Source organism: Puma concolor, chromosome B3 (genome assembly GCF_028749965.1).
Source record: "Puma concolor isolate L17-30 chromosome B3, mPumCon1.1.hap2, whole genome shotgun sequence".
Taxonomy (NCBI): domain Eukaryota; kingdom Metazoa; phylum Chordata; class Mammalia; order Carnivora; family Felidae; genus Puma; species Puma concolor.
The window spans coordinates 17,069,305-17,094,526 of record NC_141672.1 but is presented as its reverse complement, the minus strand read 5'-3'; the positions used below and the strand labels follow the sequence as shown (position 1 = coordinate 17,094,526).

The window sequence follows — 25,222 nt, the reverse complement described above, 5'->3', positions numbered from 1 at the left end:
AGAGAGAGAGGGAGACACAGAATCCAAAGCAAGCTCCAGGCTCTGAGCTGTCAGCACAGAGCCCAACACAGGGCTCGAACTCACAAACCGCGAGATCATAACCTGAGCCAAAGTCAGACGCTTAACCGACTGAGCCACCCAGGCGCCCCAGTAATTATTTTTTATATTCAAGTAATTTAAAAAAGCAAACAAAAAGCCCAGACCATCTATTTCTCCCATTTCTTGATATCAAATTAAGAAATTGTGATCTCATTATAGTATTTAGTATATAAAAATAAATATAAGAAAAAGTTGTGAAAAGGACAAAAGGAAGTTCCATATGATAAATGAAAACAGAGTGAGAATAAGCACAGAGAGATTGGGAGACTGGTTGTTGCTGTTTTTGTTTTTTTGTTTTTTGTTTTTTGGTTTGTTTGTTTTGTTTTAAATATTTTTTGAACTATTTATTTTTGTGAATGCATTATTAGTATGTTTTCTTTAATATAAAAGGAAAAAAATGAATATGTGTAGGTAAACTCAAACTTAACCAAAAAGAAGGTAATGTGGTAGTCATACATAAGAAAATTGAATTCAATATAAAGAGCATTAACTGAGACTAAGAAAACCAAAAGGAAAAAGAAAGGGAGAAAAGATCTGAAATTTTATTGTCGGCTGAACAAAATAACAAGGGGCTAGCCCTGCCAGGCATGAGTCCATACTACATGGTGTCTGTAACTAAAAAAGAGTGGGACTGGTGTATGAATATATAAACAAGCCAGTCGAATAAAATACAAAGTCCAGAAACCAACACAAATGTCAGTGAAAACTTAGCATACAGCAAAGGTGACACATTAAATCACCGGAACAATGATGGACTTTTAAATAAATGGTGCTGGGACAGTTGTGCAATCACTTAGAAAAAGTTGTAAAACTCAACTCACACCGTACAGAAGAAAAAACTCCAAATGGATAAACAGATCAACGATCTCAATGCAAAAAGAAGGAGAAAAAGAAGGAGTGGGGGGTGGAGGAAGAGGAAGAGAGGGGAGGGGAGAAAGAAGAAGAAATGGTACAAGTCTCCCAAGAAAACATGAATGAATCCCCCTTTAACCTCAATGTAGAGGAAGGCTTTCTAACTATGATTCAGGATCCAAAGTCCATAAAAGAAAAGATAAATAATTGTGATTGCATAGAATTTTTAAGATTTATGCATAGAGAAAAGCCACCAAAAACAAAGTCAAAAGACAATTGATCCAATGGAAGAAAATATCTGGAAAAGATACCACACACACAATGACTAAGAACCCTAATATTGAAAATGGATAGATAGGTAGATAGATAGATAGATAGATAGATAGATAGATAGATAGGTAGATAATCTTAAAAACGTCAAAAGATTAAAATCCTAACAGCAAAGCAGGAAAAAGGACATCAACAGTTCACAAGAAAGATATCAAAGTGATACTTACACACAAAGAAAATGTTAAAATTCACTCCCAATTAGAGACATGCAAATTAAAATAACACTGAGATACCGTTTCTTGCCTATTACGCTGACAAACATCAAATGTGTAAGAACGGATGTGTTAGCAGTGTTGTGAGGAAATGCGCATGCTCAGACCCTGCCCGTGAGAACACACACGCCCGGGAACCTGACAACACCTAGTGAACTTGCATGTGAACGTGCATGTGGACTGGGTTACCCCACGTCTAGGGAATTACCCTGCAACTCTGCCTCCGACCATACACAAGTGCATATTCTAAAGGTTATTTATTACAGCATGATTTCTAAGTTACAAATGTTGGAAACAACACAAAAACCATACCCTGGAGAGTGGTTGAGTAAACTGAGGTACGCTCCCGTACTGGAGTACCATGCAGCTATTAAAAAGCATGTGGCAGTGCTCTGTAAACCGAGAGGCACTGCCATTCCAAACAGAATAGTCAATGAAGAAAAGTCAAAGAACAAAGAAAATATTTGGAAAAGATACCACACACACAATAACTAATATCTCTAATATTATATATATATGATATATATGACGTATATTCAGTAAGAAAGTTTATAAAAACATAAATGTATGCATGCACCTCTTGGGAAAGAAATAGAAGAAGGACTTGGGTGTCTGGGTGGCTCAGTCGGTTAAGTGTCTGACTCTCGGCTTCGGCTCAGGTCATGATCTCATGGTTCATGGGACTGAGCCCCACGTCGGGCTCTGCGCTGACAGCATAGAACCTGCTTGGAATTTTCTCACTTCTTCTCTCTGCCCCTTACCCTCTCACACACCCTCTCTCCAAATAAATAGATAAAACTTTAAAGATTTTTTTAAAAAAAGAAAAAAAAAAAAACAAGAACTCTCTTTAAAAAAAAAAAAAAAAAAGAAATATAAGAAAGACAGACCAGAAACTATTAAGATTAGTACCTACAGAATGGGGGTGACAATGAGTGGAAAAAACAGGGAACAGAGAACAAGTGGTGGGCTTGAATCCCAATCCCCTGAATGCATCTTTTTGCATAACTCTTACTCTGAAAAGCATGGTTATGTTGCACATACCTAATAAATAAACAATTACAACCAAGCAGGAGGGGGCACTTGGGTGGCTCAGTCAGTTAAGCGTCCAACTTTGGCTCAGGTCATGATCTCTCAGTTTGTGAGTTCGAACCCCGCATCAGGCTCTGTGTTGACAGCTCAGAGCCTGGAGCCTGGTGCCTGCTTCAGATTCTGTGTCTCCCTCTCTCTCTGCCCCTCCCCTCCTCTCTCTCTCTCTCTCTCTCTCTCTCGTAAATCAACAAACAAAAAACAAACAAACAAACAAAACAGCATTTTGACTACATACCGTAAGGCCGAAAACAAATAGCACTGAACATAAAATTGTGTTTTACGTGGTAAATTTTTCTCAGGGAATTGGGTTAGCAACTGTAAACAGTATACAGTATCGATCATGTGTATACTAGGGTGGGGCAAATAAAAAACATATTATGGGCAATCAGAATGTGATTTTCTACTATCAGAAAGGAGTCACAAATTAAAGAAGGAAGGCTGGAAGAATGTCGGTAGAGCACATTGAGTCAGAGAGATCAGTTTGAATTTATGGTTTCATGTATATTTCTGGGTAGAGATACAGATGTGTGTATGTTCTATTTTCTACTGCTGCTGGCAGAAAGGGCCTAGAAACATGGCACCTGCTGGCCATGAGCACACCCAGGACCCAGACTTTACTTTCTCAATGCCATTCTTCAATAAAAGGAAGAAGACCTCCTCGGGAAATTGGTTGGCTCCAGAGCTGGAGCAAGGAAATGCCAAGCTAAATGTTGGAACGTATTGTGGTGCCAGAAAGTAAGGAGATTCTCAAATAATGATGAGGAGAGTGTACTTAAAGGACATGAGAGCCAGCTTGAAGGAATCCCCCAGTGCTCAAATTGTCTGGGACAATTTGAACATCAAAATAAATAAGGATAGGGATGGATTTTAACCCAGAGAATAAATGTAAAGATCCGTGAGTCCATACTTATGTAAGTATATGAATATATATAAATGAATGAGAAAGATGGGTCAGCTCTACCTTGCAATGGAATTCCAATTAATAATAAATCATTAATTCGAATTCCCGTTAATCAGTAGAATTCCAAATAAAAGAACGATGGAAACAGGAAATCTCGTTTAGACGGGACAACACAATAATGACACTATAGATAAGAACCAAGAAAAGAGGCTAAAACGAGTGAGTAGAAAGCCTGGCAAGTAAGAGGATCTCTGTGTAGTCCCCAGCTATCTCCTCCTAAATTACTTATTAATTACAAAGGGAAAAGTAGCAACTTAAAAGTGGAAAAACTTGACAAAGACCCTGATAACCAAATGACCCTAGTGTGAAGTCATCAACAGCCATAAGATATGACAACATCGTGTACCCCCTGAATTATTATATACTGAGAAGAAAATATCACTTCTGTGGTATTATTCTTGCCCCAAATAGGTAACCTCAGTTATGAGGAAACATCAGACAGATACAAACTGAAAAAAAGAAAAAAATTCTAGAAAACAAGGGGCCCATCCTTTTTTAAAGTCTCCAGGTCATGAAAAACAAAGAACTGAGATACAGTCATCGATTACGGAAAAGACGTAACAACTAAATGCAATGTGGGATCTTGGGCTGGACCCCACACGGGAGAGGGAGCATTTGTGGAGAGACTGATGAAATAAAAACAAAGTCCACAGATGTATTAACAGTATCGTACCAATGTTAACTTCCTAATGTCAAGTCTTGTGCATACTAGTTACTGAACTCGTCAACACTAAGGAACACAGAGAATATAATACGTGGGAACTCCATTATTTTTGTGACTCTTCTGTAAGTTTAAAGTTTATTTGTAGGGGCGGCTTTGATGGCTCGGTTGGTGAAGCATCCGACTTCAGCTCAGTTCTATGGGTTGAAGCCCCGCGTCGGATCTGTGCTGACAGCTCAGAGCCCAGATCCTGCTTCACATTCTGTGTCTCCCTCTCTCTCTGTCACTCTCTCACTCCCCACTCACTCTCTGTCTCTCTCTCTCAAAAAACTGACCAACAAAAAAAATTTTTTTAATTTATCTCTAAAAAAAAGGGGGGGGCAAATAAATGTTTAAAATTGTGCCATGAAATAAAGCTAAAAAAAGATTTATTTATGGTCTCAGTTCAATAATAAAGAATTATATTTTACTGTTACATGCAATAAAAATTAAACATGATGATGATAAGCTTCAGGGCAGGGAGGACATAACCTCATAGACCTCTGCCCAGAAACCCAGAGAAATATGAAAGAACCAACAGTCCGTTTACAAAGGAGACCTAAGTGTAGACATGGTATGACTAATATGTGTAGGGTACAAGAAAGGGAGACAAATTTACTAAATGTGGAATTGGTTGGTTTTACTTATCTTGATTAAAAGCAAGTGATTGTAGGCTGTCAAAAAACAAATAGAAACATTTCCCATTTACGCTCATGAACATTTGATCTTTCTACCGTATTTGCACCATGGTTTGCCCACCAGAAAATTAGATCAGCAAACATCCTCCATATGTACCACTTCCCATCTCTGAGCCTACCTGAGGAGAAACCGTTGTTCTAGAAAACTGGATTCTCTGATGAATGACTGCCACACAGAACTAAAGAACAGAGTGAGACAGGTTCCAAAAAGATTAATGGCAAGTGCAATCTGCATTGCAAGTTTGATTTCCTGGAAATAACCACAATGATGGAAGATTTCCATTCAGTTAGTTATTGCCATTGGGATTAACCTGGTTGAGTGGAACCCAAATTATTTTATTTTTTTCCAAATTTTAATAGGAAAATTTTCACACAGAAAAATGGACGAATTTCACAGTGAACACCATTTAGATTTCACCATGAACATTTTACTACATTTGCCTGTTTTTTAGCTATTTAGTTGACTTCTACTTATCCACTAGCCCATCTTACCTCTTGATGTATTTCAAATAAGTGGCAGACATCCATACATTTTCCCCTAAACATTTCAGTGTGCATCTCATTAAATTTCAATGGAACCATCTTTTTAACCCCATCTTTTTTTTTTTTTTTTTTAATTTTTTTTTTCCAACGTTTATTTCTTTTTGGGACAGAGAGAGACAGAGCATGAACGGGGGAGGGGCAGAGAGAGAGGGAGACACAGAAGCGGAAACAGGCTCCAGGCTCTGAGCCATCAGCCCAGAGCCTGACGCGGGGCTCAAACTCCGGGACCGCGAGATCGTGACCTGGCTGAAGTCGGACGCTCAACCGACTGCACCACCCAGGCGCCCCTTTAACCCCATCTTTTTAACCTCAACTTTTCTGGGTCTGATGGTTACACCTATAGCTTGTGGCTATCGGAATCCATCCTTGCCTCTGTTGACCTTGTGTGTAAAGTAAGCCTGATCTGCAAAGCTGGCCATGTGAGGTGCCCTGAAATCCCAGGCGTAATCCTCTCCTGCAGGCTCTTTACTTCGAGTCATTTAGAGTCTCTGTGCTGCACGAAATACCTACTCTTAGGGAGGTTGAGAGAACAGAGGAGTGATTACTTTTTCATGGGCATGGACAGTGTTCATACATAGGAATTGCTGAATATGAAATTAAATACTGATGGTACCTGGCAGCCAAATAAGATTCACTCCACAAGAGTCTATTCAAATCTTTGTATGTACATGACTTCTTCTAAGGAGCGTTTCGTAGCTTCCATATTTTCAAAGAAATCAGTGACTCCAATAACACTGAAGGCCACTGCTCTAACATGTCCCTCCCTCCAGAGACTGCATTAGCAATGTCAGATGCGTTCTCTCTCTTGCCTGCCACATCCCACGGTTGACTTATATTTAGCTTAATTCAACCGAAACTCTAAATTTATTTTCCCCACATTACGCTTTTAGTGTAGATCATTTTTGTTTATTTGTCTATCCTGGTGATTAGTGAGTAACTTTGTCCATTAAGCCGAGTTGAATGCATCATTAACCAGAGAAAAAGACAAAACAGGTAGTGAAAAGTCAATAGTTGGTGATATTTATGACATCCCTCAGAGGGTGAATAAAAGAAAGATCGTTCTAGCATCGTGACTTTAGTCTTAACCCTATGACTCACTCTTCGGAAGACTTTGGTGAATTACATCTTCCAGCTACCTTTCTCTGCAGAAAAATCCACCAGGGAGTAATAGGTACAGGAAAGTGTCTTGGGTTTATCACTGACACGGTGGCTGGGGTGCTGGATCCCGAACCACTTCCTCCATAGACTCTGAATCTCCCACAGAATCCAGCACAAAACCATCTCGAGAACAGGGGCTCAGTAATCGCTTATTTCGCCGGAACATTCAAATGAATATACAGTTTGGAATTCACCTTTGTTACGATAATATTAACTTTCTTGAGGACCAATGTTTTGGAAACAGCAAGACCCTAAAACTTCTAATTCGCTTATGCATATGCAGTTAAAGTGATCATTGGAGGTTTCAAGTTCATAAAACCATATTTTCTAATTTTGCTGTTTTAAACCAACCTCCTCTACTTTCAAGAGGGAATATCACATTTAGGAATATCACATTCTTTAAGACCTTAATTCCTTTTCACATCAGTTCTGTCATTAACTAGCTGTATCATCTTTCGCAGCCCATCTTCTTCATCGGCGAAATGCTATTTGAGAGTGATTGCCTGCAGCTAGAGCACCATGGGAAGGCTCACTGTGAACCCGCTCTGAGCTCAAAAGGAACCAGAACTAAGATTGATTACTAAATCTGTCCTAGACCAGGTATCTGAAGAAATCCTAATCCCAAACTCTCTAAAAGAGTTTAGACACATAGAAAAAAAAATTTTAGTTTGGTAATGGGGTATGGCATTGTTTGAGGAGTGACTACTGAGTGCTAGTTATCTTTGGGCTTAGTGCTCACAACAACTCTGTGAGTTAGGTACTATTATCCCCATTTTACTGATGGGAACACTAAAGTCTACAGTTTAGTTTTACAGCTAAAACTCTCTCTTTGGTAACCCAGTGAGTTTATTCTGGGAACAGTCTTGATCTTAGACTGGAATATCTTCTCTACACAACAGAGTCGATCTCTCTGACGTGGTTGAGTGAACAGAGGAGGTAACCTTGGTGGACTGAAACCCTCCATTGAAGAGTATTCCTTGCAAGAACAGAGCCCAAGAGCAGATCTCTGCTGCTCTCTAGTGGCCACTGGCCACACTGTTTTTCCTGGAATGTAAACTGGCCTCCTTGTTTGGGGAAGCGAGGGGCAGGGGGCAGTTGGTCAGATGAACAATAGCTATTATTTAAGTATACACACACCAAAAGAAGATACAAGAAATTATCTCTTCTGCCTCCCTTATCACTAGTAAGTAATTCAACGTTTGGGTGCGGGATTGTGTCATTTTGTTGTAATTTTAGGAGAAGCAGTTGTTTGAGGAGCTGAGAAGCTTGCCTCTTCCTCATGCATTTGCCTGGATTTGGCATGGCAACTGAGAACTTCTTGCTCTGTCGTCTGCATTTCTCATTTCCTATTAGTCGACACTCCAAACTTCACCTTTGTCTGTCACTTCCCTCCCCATCCATTGGGCCACTCACATGCTGGTTTGTGTACCTGCGATCTCTCACGTTGCCATGTCAATAGCGGTTATCATAGTGATAGACTGTATCTAACAGTACCACACAATCCCTCTGTCCCGATTTAAATATAAAGGAGCTCAGAAGTGTTGGATAATGATCATTATCTTTGATCTCTTCCAAACAGTCCAAAACTTCCGCAGCACTAAAGAAATAAAAGCAACTAGGGAGAATAAAATAGTGACCAACAATAAATGCCAAGAGGCATTAACTTGATGGATGGGCACTAGAAGATATGGGTCACGTTCCACTCTATGCAAAGATCGATGGTAAGGAAATGTATCATCTATAATTTACTTCTTGCACCTACATGGGTACTGATTTTTTTTTTTCCCAACTAATGTGTAATAGGCTCCCGGACGGTAAATATTATTCCATGATGATAATCTTTAAATACATACATATCAGCTTTATGAAGAGTTTTGAATATTCATTACAGCCTTGTTAAAAGATCTCTATTTATCCCCCAAACACCTCAGTGATATTTTTGCCTTCCTCTGAAATAGAGGCATCTCATGTACTTAATCAGCACCTCTCTTCGAGTTCTTTGAGTTAACTTTTGCTTTTCACTGTCTCCCTGGAAACAGCATGTTGTCTCAGTATAGAACTATTTCGGTAAGAGGAGACAAAAGAACATAAAGTTCCCCAACTTTTCTGTGGAGGAGGGGAAGAAGCAGAGTACAGCAGGGGTTAGAATTATCGAATGTTTAGAGCACGGGTGAGGGAGGGGAGGACGCTGGCAGCACTTAGCAGCTCCATAGCAGCCAGGGCAGCTAAAGAAAAGAAGTGCTTTGTAAAAGATGGCATAACAGTCCATAACCAAGCAGTTATATTCGTCCCAGAAACCTGCCACATAGGTGATGGGTGGGATTTTTAAAATTCTAGAAAGTTCTCAGGTCCAGGCAAAATCTGTCTACTTGCTGCTGCATGCTGGTTCTTGAGATTACATGAGAGCGTGGCTAAGCATTTTCTAACCCATGACCCCTTAGGATAAGCATCTCTCAAGGACTCTTGTAATATCATTTAAGAGTTCAAATTAAAGGGGCGCCTGGGTGGCGCAGTCGGTTAAGCGTCCGACTTCAGCCAGGTCACGATCTCGTGGTCCGTGAGTTCGAGCCCCGCGTCGGGCTCTGGGCTGATGGCTCAGAGCCTGGAGCCTGTTTCCGATTCTGTGTCTCCCTCTCTCTCTGCCCCTCCCCCGTTCATTCTCTGTCTCTCTCTGTCCCAAAAATAAATAAATAAACGTTGAAAAAAAAAAAAAGAGTTCAAATTAAATTAAATAACTTACCTAAAAACAATGGCCCAGCTCTGTAATAAATAAGTCATAATCAATATCCTAGACTCTCACTCTCTGAGATTGGTCCTCCCAGGAAATAGACTCTGAAGCAGAGATTTACATGGAGAAACTATATTGGAAGGCATTTCAGGATCTTCCCTTGGGTGTATTGGGGGAGGGGCAGTGACAAAGCAAGATTGGGCAGAGAGAGAAGTTGGGGCCTCCGCTGATTCCATAAGGAGCTCTGGATCCAACGTGGCGCTTCAGAGTTGTCTCGAATTGAGGTAAAAAGCCTGGGCCATCGTATCCTGGTATCAAAAGTCACTGGATAAAGGCTATACCTGGAGAAGGGACATGACCTTGGGCAAGGCAGCACCCTTGAGCCAGAGACAATTCTGGGAGGGACAGAGCTGTGAGCTGTCAATAATTAACACTCCCAACAGTTTGGGTGACAAGCGTCCTCTCCAAAAGGAAGGACACAGGCTGAGTACCCGAGCTCCTACAATGCTTGCCAATCAGGTTCAACCTTGTGGCAGGAAGCGAGAAGGACCCAGGCAGCAGCTCTCCAATGAAGGGCCTCTGACTGTCATGATTGTCATTTATGCGTTGTCTCAAAGCACAAAGGTAGTTTCCTTTAACCAAACTCATGCAACACTCCAGAGGAAGAGCTAGGACCAGAATTGAGGTCACCAAATCCTCCTCCAGTTCTCTAAGCAGATGAAAACCCTTCCTAGTCGATTGCACTAGCCTATCAATAAATCCCAGGGAACGCCCATTGATCCAACACCCCTGGGTGTGTTGTAGTTTGCAATTACAGAGAGCCACTTTATCTCCTGTGACCAGTCTTCCACTATAATTCTTCCCTGGACTCAACATGCTGGAATTAAGAGTGGTTTAAGTAAGAATGCAGATTCACTCATCATGTAACCTAAAGTCTTAAATGTTCTAGAAGACCCACGGCAAAAATGTGACACTCGGAAGACTAAGCTTTTTGGGTGGGTTACATCCTACCGATGCTGGAAAGTGGTTACAGCTCTCCTGGCTTAATCTCCTACCCTGTATACCAAAGCCTTTCATCTGCTCTTGAAACAGAGTTTGGGAGCGCATTTTCCTCCTATTTGTCAGGATTACACAGATGGTTTCACGTTCTATAACCCACCTCATCTCTTTGGCTGCTTCACACAAGGCAACCCACAGAAACATAACTCAGTTTTCATTTTCCACCTCACATCTGAACCCCCTCCCTGAATTCTACTGTGCTTATCGCTTTGTCGGAAAACCTCAATCTGATTGGCAGACAGAAATTATATTTGTGAGCTCCTCCAAAAAGCATCTCTTCATGTATGAATAATAAACCAACAGGCAAACTTGGCAGTTTTTGTGAAAATGGGAAGTTTGTGAGCCAGTTAATAGGATTTTAATAAACCAGGCCTTGCGTTGAGTGTTGTGCATTTGCTGAGATCTGACTCCATCATTTTGACCCTCAGCTAAAATTTCCTATTCAGAAAACATAGAAGCCCCTTTCCCCAACCCTCGGCAGGCAGCAGAGAATCTGAAACTGTCTACTACACCTCTCCCGGATCTCTGATGAATCCCTAATTTAAAGACTAGGAATAAAATTTATTTAAAACTCATCAGTGGCAAGAGAAAACAATGCTCTTCTCTGGAACCACCCCACGCTGATTATTGACCCCACTTTATGTTTAGTCAGAGGACCTGTGGAAAGAGTCAGAACAATTCGCTTCTTGGTTCAAGTTCAGGCTTTGCCGAGAGAGACAGAAAATCATTACCAGTTGGAAAGAGTTCAGCTATTTATAGAAAATGATTAGAAGCCCTCTACCCTGGTCCCATGGTCAGCTGTCCACAGTCCCCCAAATCACCCTCACAATTTACACTTTTCTCGGCAGAGAGTATTAAACCGTCAGAACAAGCCTTTCACCCTGTCACAGTGGAGGTGAATGCACAAGCTTCGAGCTCAGTGTGACTGTGGAAAAGACCTTGAGGACTCAGAGGGCATGCAGGAGGGATTCCGCGTTGATGCTTCCTCCCCAGTAGCAACTTAGCCTTCTCTGGAAAACAGTGCTCACTGTGGAGGTGCCCCACGGAGGCCATTTTGACATTTTCAAAGAGGGCAATGGATTCTGGGAAATTAGTCCTTTCTGCCCTCCCTTGGCACAGGTATACTTCGTCAATTTTCCCAAGTACCATCTTTTAGTAATGATGCGCATTGCATCCCCACACCTGACCCTTCCTGTTCCCACTTCCACCTACTCTATCCTTGGCAATTCAAATTCTATCCATGCCTAGCTCAAATCTCACCTCTTCCCTCACTCCCAAGACCACCATGACCTTTCCTTCTCTGATTTCCCACCAGAGTTTTCATATATAGCACAGAAGTTGACACTTATATACCCTGATATGTGTACATTGTTTTCTGAGCTCCTGGCACCCATTGCTGGGGTATCTAATGCTCTGGCATCTTGACATGACCTAATGTTTGCCTTCGCCTCAGTTGCTCCTGCCTCACTCTACTGGTTCTCCTCTGCTCTCACTATCTTCATGTCACTGTCTGCTACGTCATGGAATCTGTTCCCTGCCCTTCCTCTGCAGGTGTTTTGGTTTCTGCCATATCCTCTTGCACTGGCTCCTCTGCATGTTTCATATTCACACTTACAGAGAGAAAACACCTGTTGGGGCCAACTGGTCATTTCCTGTGCTGACCACAGCTCTCATACCAACCCCCATGTAGACCACACTGCTCTCCTCATTGCACTTGTCCTCATTCCAATTAGCTGTGGCCAAGATGTCAGGGTCATGTGATGCCAAGAATAGTGACCTAGGTGCAAGGAACCACTCAGACAGGGGTGAGAATATGGTAAGCACCGGGCACATCTGGAAGACAACATCCCCAAAGCCATGTTCACAGCTCCTGCCCCCTCTGCATCACCTCAAGGTACCCAACATGGCATGTGGAAATACATATTTTAAATGCTTTTTTTTTTAACTTTACACACTCACTTTGTGGTAGACAGCTCATGACCTACCTCCATCCCTGGTTAAGTTAAATATCTGCCGATTTTTTATAAGACAGTTATATCTCAACATTTCTATATTCTATCACTTTCCCCATTCGTTTCTGAAACTAAAGTCCTTGCTTCATTCAAATTTTAACTCAAGTTGAATGTCTTCAGGATAGCTTTCTTGGTTAAATATTTTGGCCGGTCAAGAAGACAAAAGTATATTTGGTGAAGGCAGAATGTTTTCTGAGTGCTTGCATAACTTCTGGAGTGCCCAGTGAAGTGACTGCCACATAGGAGGGGCCAAAATGGTTGTCTAATCGCAAGAAATTCCATAACAACATTGTGGAATTGTAGCTTAGGAAGCAGCCGTAGAAGCTGTATGGTTCAATCTTTAATTCAGCATCATGCTTGAAAAATGGCCATTCAGGCCCAAAAAGGACAATCCCAATTATGGAAAGATCAACTCTCAGCAGAAAGGCATTCTGTACATTGGGCCAAAATCCGTCTTCCTATAAATCCACTCATTTGTCTTAATTCTAAGCAAGATTCAACACAGAGAAAGCCTAATTTTATTTTCCACATAAAAGTCTGTTAAATATTTAAAGGTAGCAATTGAGCATTTCCCAAGTGCTTTTGCCAGGCTAAATATGCAATATTAGCTGACTCAGAGATTGTTTTTTATTTCATTTTCTTCTATATAAGGTATCATTGATTACAATAGGAATAGTGATAGGAAACCCTCATTCAGCCATTCATTCCTCATGTGACAGAGTTTTAAAATTTTCATTATTCATAGACCCTCCTCTGGATGCACCTTGCAATATTCTTTCTTTTTTTTTTTTTAATAAAAATAGTATTTTACTTGGGGGGGGCGGTTATTACAGGTGCATTAAATTTACATGGAGATGTCAATCAAGTTCACATCTTCACATTATTGAACCTTTCTTTTTTAATTTTTTAATTTTTTTTAAAAATTTTTTTTCAACGTTTATTTATTTTTGGGACAGAGAGAGACAGAGCATGAACGGGGGAGGAGCAGAGAGAGAGGGAGACACAGAATCGGAAACAGGCTCTAGGCTCTGAGCCATCAGCCCAGAGCCTGACGCGGGGCTCGAACTCCCGGACCGCGAGATCGTGACCTGGCTGAAGTCGGACGCTTAACCGACTGCGCCACCCAGGCGCCCCAATTTTTTTATTTTTTAACTTGTTTTATTTATTATTTTTTTAAATTTACATCCAAATTTGTTAGCATATAGTGCAACAATGATTTCAAGAGTAGATTCCTTAGTGCCCCTTACCCATTTAGCCCATCCCCCCTCCCACAACCCCTCCGGTAACCCTCAGTTTGTTCTCCATATTTATGAGTCTCTTCTGTTTTGTCCTCCTCCCTGTTTTTATATTATTTTTGTTTCCCTTCCCTTACGTTCATCTGTTTTGTCTCTTAAAGTCCTCATATGAGTGAAGTCATATGATGTTTGTCTTTCTCTGACTAATTTCACTTAGCATAATACCCTCCAGTTCCATCCACGTAGTTGCAAATGGCAAGATTCCATTCTTTTTGATTGCCGAGTGATACTCCATTGTATATATATACCACATCTTCTTTATGCATTCATCCACCGATGGACATTTGGGGTCCTTCCATACTTTGGCTATTGTTGATAGTGTTGCTATAAACATGGGGGTGCAAGTGTCCCTTCAAAACAGCACACCTGTATCCCGTGGATAAATGCCTAGTAGTGCACTTGCTGGGTCGTAGGGTAGTTTTATTTTTAGGTTTTTGAGGAACCTCCAAACTGTTTTCCAGAGTGGCTGCACCAGCTTGCAATATTCTTTCTTAACTTGCCTATATTTGGTCCCCATATTAAATAGGACTATATAATAAGTCTATGATCTGGTGATTCCAACAAAATAATGAATGCAGTTCATGTTTGGTTGTCATCTGCATTGCCTGATCTCCTCACTCACTGCCGTGACTGGGTCGTGCTGTAACTGCCATGTTCACTGCTGTACTCCCTGTTTCTAGGCCCTTCATATTTCTCATAGCAACCGGCAGGTTGACTGGTGCTTAATAGCTGTTAAGCAAATATACACGCTTTACTGAATGTCTCACAGCCAATTCTGACCCTTAGCCCTTTGTCACAGGATATTCTTGCAAGCCTAGGACAGTCCATCCTTTCCTATTGCTTCTAACTTAAACCATGTTACATTCCATCCGATTAGATTGATTCAGGATGCCAATCTCTGAAAATACTTTTGAGGGGCCCCTGGGTGGCTCAGTTGGTTGAGCGTCCAACTCTTGATTTCCGCTCAGGTCGTGGTCTCACGGTCGTGAACCGAGCCCCCGTGTCAGGCTCCATGCTGAGTGTGGAGCCTGCTTGGGATTCTGTCTCCCTCTCTCTCTGCCCCTCCCCTGCTCTTGCTCTCTATCTCTCTCAAAATGAACAAATAAGCACTTAAAAAGGTTTCAAAGAAAATGCTTTTGAATCGTGCATCAGTCACCAAAGTTTTACCTCTTCCTTCTAATGTTGCATCAGTCACATATTTGGTAATAATGCTTGATGTGTCCTCCCAGAAGCCATGAATTAAATATTAAATAGAACAGAGCCAACAGCAAAGTTCTCTGGCGTATTGCTGGAATCCACTCTTCAGCCTGCCATAATCCATTAATCTAACTCTCTGAATAAAGTTGCCGAACTGACCCACATCTATCAGTTTACCATCTAGCCTATGTTTCTTCTTTTCCACAAAAGAACATGAAATAATTTGTCAAGGGCTTTCCTGCAGCGAAGGTATTATGGGATATATCAGCGGTATGCTCCCCCCTCGAGTTCCTTTAGAGCAAGAATTTCTCTATGGAGATGTAGAAATTGCTTCATGGAGAAGGCCTTTCCTATCTCCACCAAGCTAAGATAATTCATATCTGCATGGAACCTCATATATTACAGGGTATGTTTATGAGACCCGCATTACTAGTGTTCAAATGCCTGCCAAATATAAAGGACTCTGCCCAGTGACAAATGTACAGTATCTTGTGCGATGAGCTTCATCACCACCCCATTCGTAGGGTATTTTTATATCCATGAGAGAAGTGAGAAGACCGAGGCTTGGAAATGCTACGTAATTTCCCCAAGTTCCAATACGCAATAATATCGGTCCCATGTGACTTAGTTATCACCAGGGCTGGACACTTAATTTGTGGAGTCCAGTGAAAAATAAAAATGGATGGCCCCCTATGAGGGACTGACAGAATTCTATGTTGAAATCCTAATCCCCAAGGTGATGGTATTAGGAGGTGAGGCTTTGGGAGGTGATTAGTCTCTGCCCTCACTAATGGGATTCGCGTCCTTGTAAAAGAGACCCCAGAAGGCTCTCCTGTCCCTTCCATCATGTGAAGGCACAGCAAGACGATGGCCGTCCATGAACCAGGAAGCGGGTCCTCACCAGATATCAAGTTTCCTAGCCTCCAAAACTGTGGGACATACTATTATGTTGTTTATAAGCTGCTCAGTCTATGGTTATAGAATAGGGGCTGTTATAGCAGCCCAAATCGTCTAAGACACCCGTTGTTCAAAAAAGTAGGAAGAAAAATGTGTTGTTAAATGCACTAAGATATAAGACTTTTTCCTTTCTCCCACAATCTCTCAGTGTGTCATGATTTTTTTTACTTGCTATCTAGTGTCATTGTCAGTACCAGAAGATGGAAATTTTAAATTATTAGCATGCATTTTACTGTTCACCTTTATATTATGCAATACCAGTAGTAAATGTAAATGTATTTAACTGGCATGTGACATCACAGAAATTACACAATATGTATTCAGTAACTCGTAGATGTATACGTATTTCATTCTTACCAGAATGGTGGAAATTCTGCACAAAACTAGCTTTTAAGTGTTTTTACTTCACTTCTAGATACTGCACATTCTACCAACACCCATCTACCTTTGGCTTATTGGTGACTAAGGAAGGACTCAAAGGAAAATGAGTCGCCCTATCTTTCCTTTTCCTTCTGTTTCCTTCTATGATTTTCAAAGGCAACAATTGGTCAGTACAGGGAAGGAATACGAGTAAGAAAGGACAGGAGATGGTTCTTTGGTCCTTAGTGTTTCTTGGAAAGCCATTACTTTTTTTCTGTGTTCAAGCAGATTTCTGGTTCAGACAGAGTGCATGGGCTACTAGTGCACCACGCTCTAAATCGCTGATATAACACGATTAACTTGTACTCACTTTGAGTCTTGCTGAACTCCCACATGTGCTGGGTCTGCTGGACTTCTGTGTTCATGGGTCATCACAAACGCTGTGTGCAAGTGGCTGGTAAGAAACAGCAGACAGACACATATCGCCTCTGCTCACACACATGCTCCATTGTCCCATTAGACTTCATCTAAGAAACACAAGTTCAAATATAAAATCATTAAGAACTTCAAGGCAGCAACAGCACAGCATTAAGTCAAGTGCTGGGCTCCTCTGATCACGAGGTCCTTCATTCACCCATGAAGCCAACCCTGGTGTCACCACCAATCACTAGACCCCTGATTGCCTCTGAGATCTCCCCTCCTGCTTTGTTCCCTTGCTCGCCACCCTCCAGACTCTTGGGGTATTTTTCTCCCTGAAAAACATGTCAAGCAATTTCATGCCTCTATTTTGTGGTACTTTGCTGTCCCTCTGTCTGGAAGCCTCCACCACGTTCACATGTTCCACTCCTTATTATTCAGACATCAGCTCCAACGTCAAGTCTCAGGCTTGCCCTGAGTGCCCTATTCAATGCTCCCCGTCACTCTGTCATAGTATTTTATCTTCTTCATGCCACATATAATCATCTGAATGCATCCCATGTATGCATTTACTTGTTCACTGCCTGTCTCTTCCAAGAGAATGTAGGCTCTCGGAGAGCCAGGCTATCGTCTGATCCAGTCACTGCTGGGTGCAGCTCCTAAAACCTTACCTGGCACAGGGTAGTTGCTCAATACATATTCAAGGAATGCATGCCCAAATCAGTGAATCTGTGTGCCTATGCCAGACCACACCTCATGGTCCCTTCTCAGTAAATATTAATTAAATTATAAATGTGCATAAGATGGCCCATTTAGTAGAACGCAAGGTCCTTGAAAGGAGAGAATTATGCAAAAAGAATTAACGATTACAAAGGAGGTAAGATAAATTACTTCAAAACAGATATATGGAAATGGCTGCATGTTCCCCTCCACGCTGGCTCATTTTTCTTTTCCCTTTCTTGCAGTAAAACCATAATATTCAGCTGGTAACAGCCCAGCTGTTGCCATAACAACAGACTCTGCGGACATAAACTTTCAGCCGAGATGAAACCACATGATGGAGAAAGAATTGTTTGGCCAAGGCCCTATCGGAAATAATTACAAAGATGACAGAGGAAAGAATTAGCCAAGTAAATTGGTTTTGAACAACTGCATCTTCTTAGGCAGATAAGAAAATAGAAGATAAAGCTGAATCACACCTAAGAATATATATCTGTGATGGAAAGTCACACAAAGTCAAAAAAAAATTTTTTCCCCATTTTGTAAGGAAATAAAGTTAAATATAAGCTGATCTGGAAGAAATAGCACCCTTCAGACACTTTGGCCACTTCTAATTCAAGTTGAAACTGAACTGGCCCGGCTTTGCTTCCATTTCAATATGTTTTTACGCAATTGCAGGGTTCTTGACAGAATTGTGGGTTAAATCAAATATCTAAAAACCAAATAGGAATTCAAGTGCTCTGACTGTTTTGGGTTTTAAAGGAACTTTGGCGGGTGGGGGGCGGGGGGGTGTACCCTTCTTCAAAGCAAATAGTTCCTCTGTGATAGGACCAGAAGTTCTCTCATATATAGACCTTGTAAGTTTTTACATGATAAATATTCTTAAAGCTAAATTCTTTCAGTGAACGAACCAAAAGTATTTAAGCTGATTATTTCCAAATGGAATCATTTTTGGGAGGGCCTCAGTTTGTCCACATGAAATGGGAAATGACCGTTTGCCAGTCACCAACCTCATTATTTGAACATCTTTTTCTCTAAGTTGTCTGAATTCATTTCTTGAAAAGCATACACAAATTAAATCCCCCGATGATTGCCAAATGAGCTGTTTGTTTTCTCTTACACATTCCTCCTCTGCATTTTCTCATTGTCACTGTCAACATAGACTTCACCTTTGTGACTCTTGGGACACGTAGGGTTTTTGATTTCTATTTAGTGACTCTGTCCCTTTCCTTCAGCCTGTGCAATCAAGCAACAACAACAAAATCTTATTTAAAGTAAGGTGAAGACTTCTCTAGGCATCATTTCAGGGTTTTTGGAGAAAGGAGATTATAGAAATTCAATAAATACATAACCACCTAAACCATCTGTGTTAATAAATTAAAGCCTCTTTGGACAAAGACTTCAATTTAAAAAGGAGCAATTCTCACATGAGCGTGTGCAAACAGCGACTTGTTTGTTCTTTTAGTTGCTTCTAGGAGGGGTGTTGCTTAGCTCAGCAGTAGAACAATTGTAAATTTCTGCTCTGTTATTTATATTGCGCTAAGTTGATTTGCCTAATTCTTCAAAGACAATGCAGGGTGATTCCCATTTTCGTGGAAAATTCAGCATTTATTTGTGTATGTGTCTCATTTTTCTGAGATGTAGTTTTGTGTGAGTCATCCTGTAAGGTACACCATGAAATCCAACTTGGTTCCAATCCCATACAGCTATTTATTTGTTTTTAGCAGTGTGCTTAGCACCAAGGATGAAAGAAAAAGAGTTACAGAACAACTGCCTTCCGGGAGCTCGTGGTCTAATTGGGAAGAAGAGTGAGGCCCAGGAAATAATTCAACAGCGGGGGTGAGGTATGAAGAGGGTGGAACAGTCTGTCACTCAGAAATATGAACTTCAGAAATGGTGGAGCTGAGTGTAGTGGGGAGACACAGGAGGTGGAAAGGCCCAAATTGGATCTTAAAGGAGGAGACAAATGTGGCCCGGTGGAGAGGAATGGAGAAAGTATCCTGGATTAGGAGACCTGTAAAAGGAAAGACCCAATTCTCTTCACTCCCCGCCATCTCAGGATAGTGCAGAAGATCCTGCAGACACCCAGCCACTAGTAAGTGCTCATCGCCTCCCTAGCCTGGTCTGGTCTGGTCTGGTCCAGTCTATCCTTCTGATATCCCACCTCCTGCCTGGCTCCCCTCGCCCAGCTCATCTTCTACCCTGCCTGGGAATGACCGTAAAGCAAAAGTATGTCCACATCATTTCCATGTCCACAACTCATCAGTGGCTCCAACATCCAAAAAGCATTGAACAACACCAGAAGATTGGTTTATAACACACAGCAACCTGTTTTCCTCCCCCCCTCCCCCCGCCGCTTCTCTTCCCCCTTATGCCACACGGCAGAGCACAGGAGATACTCATCAGCCCTCTCTTCCCCAGTTCCCAAAAGGTTTCTCAGGCATTCAGTCGGTTCTGGCACCCTGTCTCTTCCTCTCCTCTGCCTGCAGTTACAAGTTACTTCTAGGAGTACATCTCTGGCCGCGCCAGTGTCATTGCAGATCAACTTCCAGACCTTTCCAGACTGCCTCTCCACCCATTATCCCGATTTGCACAAACAAAGCCGCCAAGAGGACCCAAAATTTCCCTCGGGCAGGGCAGGAGACAGGCTAGGAAAACACTTGAAATTGTTCCTGCTGAATACATTATCGCATTAAATCTTCCCGGGAGCCTTTGGATGTAGACTCCGTTATTCCAGAAAAGGACATATCGTAACGCCCTAGCGAAGAAGAGAAGGACGGTTTACTATCCCGGTCTGCTCAACTTTAAAGCTCAGAGTCCCCTCCGTGACAATGCCCTGTCTCCTTTCGTGCCTTGCACAACACAGGTGTCCAATAATCCTTCAAGGAAAAAAAAAAAAAAAAAAAAAGCAAAGCGGAGGCTCGGCGGCTCTGAGACTATCGGGCCAACGCGTGCACTCAACAGTTAAGTGGGTTTTTCTGCACAACCGTGAGGCTGTCAGACAAGCCAGGAGGAAGCCCAGGAGTCCTGCCTTCACAGCTTCCTCAGACAATTTAAACAGCTTTAGAAACTTTTCACTTAAGGAAATTAGAGGCTTAATACCGGCAACGCTGAATGTTTTTCAGGAGCTTGTCTCCCCAGAATCCGTAGCAGCTGTGTGCAAATTAATCAGTGATTTGCAGGCTACACGGAGCCGAGATTGGAGAAACAGCTGGGCATATTTATGAAAGTTTGTCAGGGATGTACCAGCGTGTTCAGAGCTACCTTCTCCGCTAAGTGTCATTTCGCTGGCAAAGAAAAGGAGAAAGCGAGACAGATCCCGCCGGTGTCTAGAGGATTAATGAAAGCCTGGCAGAAGTCTGAAGCTGAATATCTCTTCTCGTTCTAATTGAGGCGGAGATTTATGGGAAAGGGTCTGGGGAGCCGAACTGCATCAGGCACAGCGCTGATGGGTGACTTATCTGATAACTATGGTGGCATTCAATTTTCGGTGAGTGTGGCCAGCTGCTCTGCACAAGAGCCGCGACGTCCGGCCAGGGTCGGATTTGAAGTCCCCGGGCCCCGCTAGTCCCTTCTCTGTGCGTCCTTCCCCTGGTGGCTCCTGACATCCCCTCTCTCTCCTTCAGCCTCTACCCAAATTTCAAGAGCAAATAAAACATGCCAGAGAATCCACAGCGGGCCTGAGTCTCATGTGTCACGACTCCTATTTTTTTTTTACCTTTATATACATATGGAGAAAGCACAGATGATGGAAAAAAAAATCAAAGCACACAGACTGAGAGAAGGAAACCAACTCTTCTGGGAAAACTCATTGACAAGCAAGAGAACCTACTTTTGGAGACCCAAGGTCTTGTTTCCAGTGCATTCGCTCACTTGATCTCACCTATTTGTGTGTCTTTGTCATGAACAAATGTCCCAAATAGGGCATGGGACACATTTACACGCCTAAATTGCTTATCACTTATCTGAAATTCAAACTTAACTGTACATCCTGTATTTTTATGTTTCAAGTCTGGCAACCCTACCTGTAAAGGAAAAGACTGGAAAATATTTGGCAATCGTACCACAGCGGACAGCCCCTCTGGGGCCCTGCCCACAACCTCGTTCTTCCACACGGTTCCGTGTATGCCCTTCCCCAGCCTTCCCAACTGGAATCTGTCCGAGCACCAGAGCTAGGTCTGAGCATGTGGCCCTCTGGTTCCCAACTTCCTGTCAGAGACATATGCAGATGTAGGTTTCACATTAGTATTCTATAAAAGTTTACCAGATTCGTTGGGGGATGACTTATGTCAAGGTGGGTTTAAATGTGTTGTTCACTTATTACTTTTTGAATCATACTCAAGTGTGGTATTTTTAATGCATTCCTATATCAGCTAGGAATGCACTGAGTTGCAATTAACAGACAGCTGGGCACATCACTGCCTGAACAAAACTGAGATCTTCTTTACGGGAAACAAGGTCGAAATAAATACTGAGTGGGTCACCAAGAGAGTCTGCCATAATTCTTTAAATATACTTCTCTCTTTATCCTATCGAGGATCTTTCAATCTTACAGTTGGTCCCCTTATAATCCAGGATTTCCCCAGAACTTAAATATTGTAAATACAGTAAAACCTTGGATTGCAAGTAACTTGTTCTGTGAGTGTTCCACTAGATGAGCAAACATTGCTAATAAAGTTTAACTTGATAAACGAGCGATGTCCTGCAATGTTAGTATGTGACGCCAGACATCACATGATCACAACTGAGCCGATGGTTCTTACCTCTGTCTCTGTCTGTCTGTCTCTCTCTCTCTCTGCAGGATTGTGGGTGTTGTGGGTGATCATCTCGCATGCTCGGATGTTCAGTCTCAGGCCACAGTGTTTGGTAGAAAACTGATTTTTCAGAACATTGGAAGGTGCCCACAACGGGCACTAGTGTATTTTTTGTCACTTCAAAGCACTTACGGACAGTCCTCTGCTTTTCCATTCAAGAGTAAGCTTAGGAATGCTTATATTCATTCTAGGTCAAGCTCCTTGCAGATATAGACGCTTTCCTCTGCTGCCTTATTGCCAGTTACATTAAATACAATATATAACAAGAGTTTATTAATACTTTACTGTAGTCAACATCCATGCGAGCGTATACAATGGCCGCCATGCAGAAAAAGATTCCACTGAGCCAATAGATAGCAGTGATTCCATTAGTGATAGTGAAAGTCATCCTACACAATAACCCTCCTCCCTCTTGTCTCCCTCACACCAGCCACGAAGGTTTTCAAAAGTAAGTGCAGGTTAATTTGTTTATTTTTCTTTATATTTTGTATTTGCTTCATTATTGTATTATATTACAGTATTGTAATCATTTTTAGATGAATATTTTTGGGTTATGGAACAAATCATCTGAGTTTCCAATATTTCTTCTGGGAAGTTCGCTTTGATATACAAGTCCTTTGGATTACAAGTATGTTTCCAGAAAGAATTATGCTCACAAACCAAGGTTTTACTGTAATGACAACTCAGGGAGGACATTTTATTATATCGTGGGCAATGCCCAGTGCCTAGCACCGTGGATAACTTACAAGTGATGAAGAAGAATTTTTTTTTTAAGATTCTATGGGGCTGGAACCCACAACCCGGAGGTCAAGAGTCATATGCTCCACAGACTGAGCCAGGCCAGGTGCCTTTTGAAAAAATATTTATTGGTGACGGAGAAGAGTAATGAAAAACGTGACTCAGATAAATAGCAAAAGAGGAGTTTTAGTATTATGACCTCCACTGCTACCCCAGTTTTTTACTGGTATTTTTTTTTTACCTTAAAAAGGCTTTATTTGGTTTTATTTATACAGAAGTACTATCTTACTTCTAATTCTAGTGATAGTGTACGATTATATTACTAAAGTAAATGTAGTAACACAAAAAACATGCTTGTTTTACCACATGGGGGTACAATGTGCAAAAGTCTCCCCTTAACCGCCTCCAGCCTGTTCCTTCCCCACAGAGAAATGTGTCTCCCGCGTGGGCAACACCACCAGTCTGTGCACATCCTTCCCCTCATGTTTCTACACACTGACAATCATCTGTGAACACCGATACACACATTTTTCCTATGGTTTGTTTTGATCGTATACAAATTCGCATTAATGCGAATCACACCAAGAATATTGCCCTGTGGTGTTTTGCTTTGTTATGTTTTACTTAACAGTAAGTGCTGCAGTTCTTCCAGCGCCTAGAGGTCTTCCTTATTTTATTTTAGACATTCCTAGTAGGAGTTCCTAGACGTTCCTAAGTCACATATATCTAGTACTTTAGGGCTTATAAAGTCCTTTCACATACATTACTTCATCTGACCTTCACTATCTGGATCATTATCTGTATATTTCACAGATAAAGAATCTAAAGGTCAGAGAGGTTTTCTAAGTCAGATGTAAAACCCAGCTACTCCCGTCTTGTCCAGCTACTCCCATCTCATTTAGCTACTCCCATCCCATGCCCCATTCCAACAGTACGTCTTTGCCTCCAAACACATACTAAATCTGACTTACGACCACTTGACACAGGCTCATCATTAAAACACTATTGTTTGGGCAAGATTCTACAATCTTTAATACCCATGACTCGCAAAACATATACCTCCCGATCTAAGTTAATAGAAAGAGAGAGAAGAGAAAAGAAAGGGTCGTGGGAAGAAGTAAAGGGAAAAGGCATCTGGCAGCAGGCTTCGGGGAACTGAAAACCAGAAGGGGCTATTTCTGCTGGATTTTTCACATATAAAACTGTAAAATGGAGTTATAAGCAAATGTGCACAGGTTTCAACAAAGTGAGGGTGCAGTCCTTGGAGTCAGCAGGGAAAATGCAATCCGTGAATCTGATCTGTGGTCTGTGGTCCAAGGACACACACTTCCCAGGAGGGAGGAAAGCTGTCCCATCTTTTCTGCCTCCACGCCCTAACATAGGGCTTTATATCAATGTAGAGCCAGACCCCAGGTAAAAGCTGGCTACGGGCTCATCCTGCAGAATTGGGCTTCTTCAAACACTCTAAGAGGCACTGTCATGTGTGCTTCAAAACATCATAAAAACAACTTGGAATGCCTCCTCCAAGGGACATAAGATGAAATCAATACATTCTGATTTTCTCCTCCGTTAAACTCTCAATGACTGAAACAGTAGTGTAGCTGGGGAGAGTTTAGTAGCTCAACTACCACATGCTAAATTCTTCTTCTTCAGGATGATGGGGCCTTATTTAGGTGCCTATTGGTAGAGCTTGAGGGCTTTAATGGGTTCAAAAAATGCACTAATAATCAGCAAAAATAAATAGAGCACTCCTGTACAAATGAAGATAATTATTTGTGGAACCATCTGGCATAATAGCTAGCCTCATCGCATGGTAACTAAATGCTACAACACTATTAAAGTTAATAAACAAGAGATTGTTAAGTGAAATGGTGCCATGAACTTGGCGAGCGAGGATTTCGGAGGCACTATGAATATTTCTCAGCCAAAAGACAGGCCACGTTATAGGTAAGATGGAGAGGAAACTCTCAGGGACTCTGCCATCCTTGAGCTCGCTCTCTACTCCACACATCCAGTCCACTAGCAAATTCCATGTGCCGATTGACAAAATTCATCCAGGAACTGTCCACTTCTCTCCACCCCCACAGCCATGACCCAGTCATCTAAGCCATCATCTAAGTCATCTAAATGCCAGCCATCTAAGTCATCTACCTCCATCATCTAAGACCAGGATCCCCGAAAGTCGCAGGCTGGTCTCCCTCCTTCTGCTCACTTTCAATGTACTCTTTACCAAGGCATCTTATAAAAACATAAAGTGTGTCACTCACTGGCTTAACACCCTCC

At 41.8% G+C, this 25,222-nt stretch overlaps 1 protein-coding gene across 3 annotated transcripts in view; it reads right to left on the bottom strand.

The window, feature by feature from the left end:
• LOC147579782 (uncharacterized) overlaps positions 1–25,222 on the bottom strand; it is a 366,915-nt gene that overhangs the window by 286,516 nt on the left and 55,177 nt on the right. For all 3 annotated transcript variants that reach the window (XR_015252103.1, XR_015252102.1, XR_015252101.1), the window contains exon 2: positions 16,621–16,777. The gene's annotated coding sequence lies outside the window, so the exon portion shown is untranslated. The remainder of the gene's footprint in view (positions 1–16,620; positions 16,778–25,222) is intronic.